At 50.6% G+C, this 8,615-nt stretch overlaps 1 long non-coding RNA gene and 1 pseudogene across 1 annotated transcript in view; one reads left to right on the forward strand and one right to left on the reverse strand.

The window, feature by feature from the left end:
- Positions 1-2,069, forward strand: part of LOC112826716 (uncharacterized) — a 38,160-nt gene extending 36,091 nt beyond the window's left edge. Inside the window, exon 5 of the long non-coding RNA XR_012378807.1 lies at positions 63-2,069. This is a non-coding gene — a long non-coding RNA (uncharacterized lncRNA). The remainder of the gene's footprint in view (positions 1-62) is intronic.
- The window catches only part of LOC112826713 (ELAV-like protein 1 pseudogene), an 85,705-nt pseudogene extending 79,107 nt beyond the window's left edge, over positions 1-6,598 (reverse strand).
- Between the last annotated feature and the right edge of the window lie 2,017 nt (positions 6,599-8,615).

Consider the following 8,615-nt stretch of genomic DNA (forward strand, 5'->3'; position numbering starts at 1 on the left):
TTCCTCTTATAGATACTGTAGTGAATATATATAAATCTTTGACTTCCTATTTATTTCTTTAGGATTGGTTCCTGGAAGTAGAACTACTGTATCAAAAATCTGGACATTTTTAAGACCCCAGAAAGGTAATATAGTATAGTACTATACAGTTTGGTTGGGGCTGTTCCTCCCTCAGAACTTCATTACATAATTTAAAAGTGTTTACTTAAGCTCCTTTGGGCTGCCTCCATGGTAGCTATGAATTCACAGAATTAGGAATAGTTTGGGGCCTGATAACAAAGTCTATTAGTTTAATGTGAATACTGTGTCAATTTTTTTTAATCATTGCTGTATAAGAACCTTTAAAAACAAAGATATGTTTAATTCATTTTGTTTTTTAAAACACATGTGCTTCTTTAAAATCATTAAGAAATACACAAAACAAAGGGTTCATAAATATATGTTTGCTCACTATTTAGATATACTTATTTTTAAACTTGTATTCCATACTATGGATTCACAGTATCATTTTGACTCAGTATAACTATAAACGATTATGCAAAATTACCAAAATATGTAGAGGTATTAGACAGCCTTTAGGAGAGTATGAATTATTATTATTATTTTTAAAGATTTTATTTATTTATTTGAGAGAGAGAGAGTGAGAGCCAGAGAGCATGAGAGGGAAAAGGGTCAGAGGGAGAAGCAGATTCCCCGCTGAGCAGGGAGCCCGATGGTGGGACTCGATCCCCGGACTCCAGGACCATGACCTAAGCCGAAGGCAGTTGCTCAACAACTGAGCCATCCAGGCGCCGGAGAGTATGAATTATTAAAATTCTATTTCTGGGGCACCTGGGTGGCTCAGATGGTTAGGTGTCTGCCTTCGGCTCAGGTCATGATCTCCAGGTCCTGGGATGGAGTCCCCTGTCTCTGGCTCCCCGCTCAGCAGGGAGTCTGCTTCTCCCTCTCCCTTGGCCTCCTCCCCTGCCCCTCCCCCACCGTGCGCACGTGCCTGCAGGCTCCCGTGCGCGCTCTCTCTCGCTCTCTCTCGAATGAATACTCATTAAAAAAATAAAAATAAATAAAATTCTATTTCTAAGCCAAGAAAGCACTATTTCTAAGTCATAAATCTTTTAAGAGAACATCAAAGATGTATAAATTATAATAATATCCGCTTAGGAGAATTTAAAAAGATACTAGGTTATAAGAAAAGATTGTTTTATCGTGATTACTCAAAGAAAGGTAGTATTTTCAGTTCCTAAGAGAACTCTTGAGCCTTTTTACCAACCAAATAATGTGTACTGGTTTTAAAGAAAAACAATACAATGTGCATTATAAACATGGAAGAAAGGTCATTTAAATTTTGTATTATAATAATCAAGTGGTATATGACCTTCAAGGCAACATACAAATTCTTATAAAATACCTAAAATCTCAACCATCCCTTTTAGAATCACTGAGTTTTAAGAATTAACAAGCCTAAGTCAAGATCCTGTATCTAAAAACATATAGCCCTTTTAAAGAAATGTCATTTTGTTTTAATTATGTAACATGAATTTGTTATAAAATTATTTATTGGAATAATCCCCCTATAGCATTTTGCTTTTTGACTCTGAGAAGTAAAGACATGTCACTGATGGCCTTCCCAATGATCTGGTAAGGTACAAAGTCAGGGATAATTCAGGGAAAAACTTTTAGGACCTGATTATTGCTTTAGAGGTATAGCCACTGTGAGGATCCTACCTGGTTTGGGAGAGAGGGGTATCTGTGTATAGGAGGCCTGACCTGGAGTGGGGAGAATGGTCAGGAGAGAGAAGAAGAAGGAAAGATTATGAGACAAATTGCCTACTTGGATTGCTTTAGAATTGGTTTTGCTGTAACAATGGAATGTTTGAGTTTTTGTATCTCATTATGATATCAAAAGAGGATGTTTGGTTTCTTATGTTTAAACATTTTTAATATACAATATATTGTTTATAAATCTGTTTATCTGAAGTTAATTTGTGTGGTGATTTTAAACACGGTGCAAATTTTTTGATGCTCCTTCCATTAAAAGATGAGTGGAATTCCCCTCTCTAGAATATGTATGGCATTAGTGATTTTTCTCTAACGAACCTAATGTGATGGATATGATGCTGCATGACCTCTAAGATTAGGTCATAGAAGGTGATACAGCTTTACCTGGCTCTCAGTCTTGGGACACTTGGAACCCAGCAACCCTGTTGTGAGAAAGCCCAAACCATAAGGAGAGGTCATTGCGTAGGTGTTCTGACCTGACTGCCCCAGCTAAGGTCCCAGGCATCAGTGAGTACTAATCACTAGACATGTAAGTGAACAAGCCTTTGGATGGTGCCAGCCTCCAGCCTATGGGCTGCCCCAGATGAGGCCAAGTGGATTAGAAACAAACTATCCTTGCAGAGCCCTACCCAGATTGCATATTCAAGTAAAGTAATGAATAAGTTCTGGGGTGGTTTGTTATGTACTTGAGCCCCTGTTTGTAGGGACTAGTTCTAGCTCAGGTTAGCTGTAACAAGTAGGAAGGAGATGGAGGAAGCAAAAGAAAACGCTTTCCCTCCACTTTTTCTTGTTTTCTTAGCCAGACTGAGACCTTAGCACCTCCTAGTACTAATTGTTGGTGTATAAGTATGCTTTTGAAGTGCCATCAGGAACCAAAAAAATACCATAATGGGGACCTATCTAAACTCCTTTTCCTTGAATGAAGGCTTAGTGTCTGAGCAGGGAAAAGAGAAAGCTTGAGTCTATTTCTTCTTTTCTTCTCCCCTAGGTATCCCTAGTTTCAAAAAAGAGGGGAAAGCAAGATTTAATCATCTCCTGCCCTCATCTCTCTTCTGAATTAAAATCTTTGGAAAGGTGCCCCCCCCCCCCAGAAATAATACAGACTTTTCAATCTTATGAAAGGACTAAAGCTGCAACATATTTTCATTCCTTATCAAGGAAGCAGGATTTACTGACCAAAGTTATACACTAAGGACACCATTCAGTCTTTAGTCACTCATCAGTGCCCTTGAAAGTTTCCTCTGGCTCCTCCCCTTCCCCTAAATGTGGGCTTTCCCCAGGGTTCTCTTCTCAGACCTCTTCTCACTTTGCACACTTTCTGGTTCATCTTATACATTCCCATGACTTTAGTTACCATCTACATTTTATTGACTCCAGAGAGCCAGACTTTACTTCCAACCCTCCTGGGCTAGTTCCCGGATAGCTCAAATTCCACAGGGACAAAAGAGGGTTCCTCCTCCTGGACCTAAGGCCCACTCCCCATCCCAGTCCACACACTGGACCAGAAACCTAGGGATCTCCTGCCCTTGCCCCATACAACCAATCAGTTTCCCATTTCAATTCATTTTAATTACTTCTCTTGATTCCCTCTTCTCTCTATTACCACTGTCATTAGGCACACAGCAGTGGTCCCAGTCCATTCTTACTTAGATTACAGGCTGTTTTACATTCCATCTTCAAGTCTCCAGGACCCCAGCCAATGTAATCTTTTCAAAGACCTCTAATCTTTTCACACCTGACTATGCATTTCCATTAAAAAATCTTTCTTGGTTCTCCCTTTCCTATAGGTTTAATCCTGAGGCCCAATAGTGCTTTACTTACAAACCCCTTGAAAATGTATGCAAAACTGTAGTATAGATCTATAGGTACATTTTTCTGGAGAGGCCACAGTGCTTCCCATAGGTTCTCAAAAGGGTATGTGTCTACAAAAAGGTTAAAAAGTTGTAGCTCTCAGGATAAAGGTCAGACTCCTCTGGCCTTCTGTCCAGCTTCCTTTCTCATCCGTCTTTATTCCCTTCTTGTCCTGTACTTCTCTCTCTGTAGTTCCAGGCCTTTATACATTCTGCTTCACTCTCTCAGCTTAGGAAGCCCCTTCCTTTCCTAGCTGGCCTAACTGGCTATCCAGGAGACCACCTTCTTTCTTTCAGGAAACACCTCAGATCTTGCTACCTATAGAAAACTGTGCGGGGCTAGGCAAGCTGGGTATGAACTGTTGGCTCCGTGAAGCCCGACTAGCAATGGCTCTTTTTTAGCATTTACCCCCTGGATTTCCGAACTGGGGTGGGGGCGAGTGGGGGGATGGGAGAAAAAGAAAAAAATAAAACCCATAAAGCCTGTAAAACAAGCAAGGACTGATAATTGTTTCTGCAGCACTTACACACTGTAAAACTCCAGGCTGCAATATACATTTTTACAGTACTTTCTGGGAAGAAATTGGGTGGTAAACGTGTAATTTATATTTGTCAGCAGTTGTGATGGTAAATACCACACACACCTTCCTGTTACAGAATATAGGAATTTTCAACATCAACCAATTTTCCTTTATTTTATGCCTAGCCACCGGAAGGTGTTAGGTCTATTATTTAAGAAATCCTGTAAAAATGCAGTTCTGATATTTTGTAACCTGCTAGGAGGGCTGCTGGGTCATATATCTGTATTATTGCTCCTAGTTCACGCAGCACCAGAACAGTCTACCATCACGACGTGTCCCTAAACTTCTCCATCTACCCTGGAAGATGTTCCAACTTTTTGAGAGAAAACGTGTTTTGACTACTATACTCGTGAGAGCTGCTGGGTCTTACAGCATAGGATCTGAGTCAAACCTTTTTTCTTTAAAAAAAAAAAAAAAAAGTTTTTTAGTTGTCTCTTAACAGAGCTCTTTGCCCTCCACTGGCGGACGGATCTGAGTGAAGTGTATTGCCCTGCTAGTAACGCGTCAACTTATAAATAGCGCTTACCGCGCTGAGTCACCAAAACCCCGAATTTCCCCAAATAGCTTATAACGACTGCAGGAATCGCGTCCCCTGGAGCGGTGACCGACTCCTACCACACACCCGCAGGACTTTAGGCCCGCGCCACTGAGCGGGTTCCCCGCCCCCCAGCCGCTCGGCGCCCCGGGAACGCGGGCAAAGCCGCCAAATTCCCAACCGGGAGTCGAGAGTGTTGGACCTCGCGCGCTCCGACGGCGCTCTGGGGACGCAGCGGGACTTGGCCTTGACTGCTCCGGGGCCGCCCCGCCCCCTACGGAGCTAGGAGCCGCGGGGGGCCGGCACCAGCCTCCGCCCAGCGCCTCCCGCTCACACAATGGGACGCGTCGGGAGGGGGTGGCCACCGCTCCCACTCCGGTTCAGGCCCGGGACTCTGGATTGCTGAGGAAGCAGCCAGGGGCTGGGGCAGTGAGGAAAACCCCTGTCCACCCTCCGCCCACTCCCACACTTGGAAATGGCTGCAACCGCAGTTACAGGAGGCTGCAGAAGAGATGGGGGAGGGAGCGGAAGTGCCACCCCCTGCAGTCAGGGGATGGTGACGTCACCCCTACAGTCAGCCTGTAGCGGGGGCGTCTGCCCGTCACGTGACCCAGCCCCCCCCCGCCGCCGAATCTCGCGCGCGCCTCCCTCCCCCAGCTCCGACTCCCACCTCTCCCCCGCCCCTTCTCCCCAACTTTCGCCCTCCCTGCTCCAGCACTGCTGTCAACAGCACCAGCTCCGCCCCCTCCCCCGCGCCCTGAGTAACCGCCACGGCGGCGCGGCAGGCGCTCGCGCACAGGTCCCGGGCTCCCGAATGAGAACTTGCCCCCTGACCCCACCTTGCCCCCCAAATGCCTGGCGCCCTGGGTGCGTGGGCACCGGAGCCAGGGTGCGCGGCGGCGTGTGGCGACAGCTCTTCTCTGCTCAGCCCTCCCACAGCAGCCGCAGGACGAGGCGGAGACGCCAGGTCCGAGTTCGGAGGGGGCGAGGCGCGCTCAGCGGCCTCCTGGACCTGGCACGTCTCTGCCGGGGGTCGGCCCCCGGGCGGGAGCGGCAACCGGGAGCCAGCCTTCGACCCGCACCTCCGCAGCGCTCCCGCCTCCGCTCTCCTTGCCGCTTGGGCGGCGCACGCTAGTCCTGCCTGGCTTCGTCTCCGGCCGCGACACCGGCACCGGCCGTACGACGAGGGTCCAGGCGCTGACCGCCTCCTTGAGCCCCCTCGGCCACCCCGCCGTGGACTGCTGGGGTTGCAAATTTGGTGGCTGTCACTGCTTCGCCTTGTTCTATTTTTTCCCTCAATTCCCTTCTAAAAGTAGAGGCTTGGGGGAGGGAAAAGAAAACCCAGTGTAGAAAGGGGCGGTACGAACTGACCTGTCAACGGCGGAGGAGGAAGACCCCGGTTCGGGGCGAACTCTCGAGCCCGCGCAGGGACCGGAGTCCTGGGTTCGCGCGGAGCGGTGCGGCGGCAGCTGTGCCTCAGCCAGGTGTCCCCCCTCGGCGGGGCCCGCGCTACCGCGCCCGCCCCCTCCCCTGGCGCCGCGCTCCCCGCCCCGTCGCCAGGGACCAGGGAACCCCCCAGCTCGATTTTTTGTGCAGTTTCAGCAAAGCTCCGAGGAAGTTGGTCCTTTTGTTCCACTATTTATAGATTGCGTCAACATTGCGAAAAGGAGAAGGCGGAGCGGTGGCCCCTCCCCCTCCCTCCGCCGGCTCCTGGGAGAGAAAAGCCCCAGCACACGACCTAAGTACACAGCAGCCAGCCGTCCGCCCGCCCCCGGCCTCCTGCTCGCCGCTTCCCCCTCCTCCTAGCCCGGGCCAGAGCGCTGCCAACCCCGTCACGTGCCCGCCCGGGAAAACCAGCTCGCCGGTGCTCCGCGCCGCCCGCCAGGCTCCGTGGCGGCTGCGGCTGCCTCGCTCAGCTGTGCGCCCAGCTCGTGGGCTCCGGCTGTAGCCCGAGTGTCGCGCACAGCGTGGGCACCCACGTCTTAGCCACCCGGCGGGGACCCCTGGCCCGCAGCTCTTGGGTGTGCTCACAAAGGTCCGGCGCTTCCGCCCTCCACAGCAACCCCCCCCCCCCCCCGCTTCGGGAGCGCCACCGCCCCGGTCGCGAAGTGTGCGCGCATTCGGGCCTCGCCTCGGAGCCAGGGGCCTGACTTGTCCCTCGCTCGGCCGCTTCCCCTGGCGTTGGGATGCCCGCCCCCACCCTCCCCCGCATGATCGGATGAGGGCGGGGGATTGAGGCTTGCGGAGGTGGCTCGCAGCGGCTCTCAAGCTGGTCCGCTGAGCGCGGGGAGCGCGGTGCGGCCGTTTCAGGACGCGCGGAGACGCACTCTCTACTCCGCAGGTGCAACGAGGCATTAAGAGAGTTTACTTACCGCTTCCCGGACAGCTGGGAATCGAGGAGTTTGCAGACCTAAGCCACAGTGGGGGGAATATGGTTTTTGAGTAGTTACTGTAAGTTAGATATGTGACAAAAACATTGGAACTTTCCTTCAAAACCTGATGAAATGATAGGCCCCGGTATACCCCCGAAATGAAACTGAGCTCCCTACCGGCCTAAAGCCTCTGTTTCTGAGTTCGATGTAAACAAGGAAGGCGGTAAATACGAGAGGAAGGCCTTATAACAATACCAAGTGCAAGTAGCTAGTTTGAGTGTAATTTACCTTCTCGCCTTATGGGACTTTTCCCTAGCTAATTTATTTAGATCGCAGTTTGAGTCGGAGTAAAACATTGTAGCCCATCAGATCACGGATGGAGGAAAGCCCAGGCTCAGCTGGGACGAGTGCAGGAAATGCGTTGGACCTTTCCGGGCAGCTGGACGGTGTGGTAAACAGTCTGGAAGGGTTATGTTATTTTCTGAGGATTTTGGAGAGACTGTACCCGTGCGTTCAGCCTCGTTCTGGCTCAAGTGCAGACCAGGGGAGCGGGGGCGGGACCTCTGTACCGGCCCGCGCCCGCGAGCCGCGCTTCCTGGCCGTGCACTGTGCTTGTCCAAACTTAGGAGAGCTTTCGCACGGGCCACATGGGGCAGCAATAAGTGTGCCACTGTTTGACTAACCGTTCCAAGTTTGGGCCTTGTTTGTTTGTTTGTTTGTTTGTTTGTTTGTTTGTTTGAAGGGGGAGAACTTAGGCCGTGGGTTCATCAGTTTAGCAACGTGTGCTTCGCTCGCCATAAAGACGGAGGTGAGAAGAAATAAAGCAAACCTTTATAGTGGCTGCTGGGTTTGCAAAGCGCGGAGCTGAGCGGACCCGCTTCAAATTGGACGACGTGTTGGTCCCCTGACACCTGACGGGTCTTAGAGTTTGGTAGGGGAAGCCACTCTTAATCTTATGGCTTTCGTGCCTCCTCTCTTTTCCAACTTAGTGAAAGGTCCAGGCCGCCCCTCTTCCCGCCTTTCCACTCTGCCTTGTCTTCTGTATTTGAAAGACACAGCCTGCCTAAGAAGGCGAATTCGTTTACGAGCCAATTTTGTTACATCCATACCTACAAACCACGTTTCTTTGCAAGAAGAAAATAATCCAGGGCCTCCTGGTCCTTCCCGCCCCTGCAGATGGCAGGGGTGTCCAGGCCTGAGCCTTAGCCTTCCTTCCCCCTTCCCGTTTCGGGCCAAACCGCAGTGTCCCCGCTACTTTGTCGGGACACGTGCCTTTTACCCCCACTTTGTTCTTCCGCAGTCTTTTCAGCTGCGGCGAGGAGGGAGCGAAAGTAAAACGAAAGCACCCGGGCGCATCAGTCGCAGCGGCTTCCCTGGGTTTCCCTGAGAGCGGCCGCGGGAGGCTAAGGTCTGGGGTAGGGAGGCGAGAGTGGACGCCAGAGCTGCGCAGAAACCGGGTCGGGGGTGGTCTCCGGAGGGCGTCCGGGGGCTGCCATGAACC

The sequence above is a fragment of the Callorhinus ursinus genome, unplaced genomic scaffold, assembly GCF_003265705.2.
Source record: "Callorhinus ursinus isolate GAN/ISIS: 27379988/994484 unplaced genomic scaffold, GSC_fseal_2.0 scaffold7, whole genome shotgun sequence".
Classification (NCBI taxonomy): domain Eukaryota; kingdom Metazoa; phylum Chordata; class Mammalia; order Carnivora; family Otariidae; genus Callorhinus; species Callorhinus ursinus.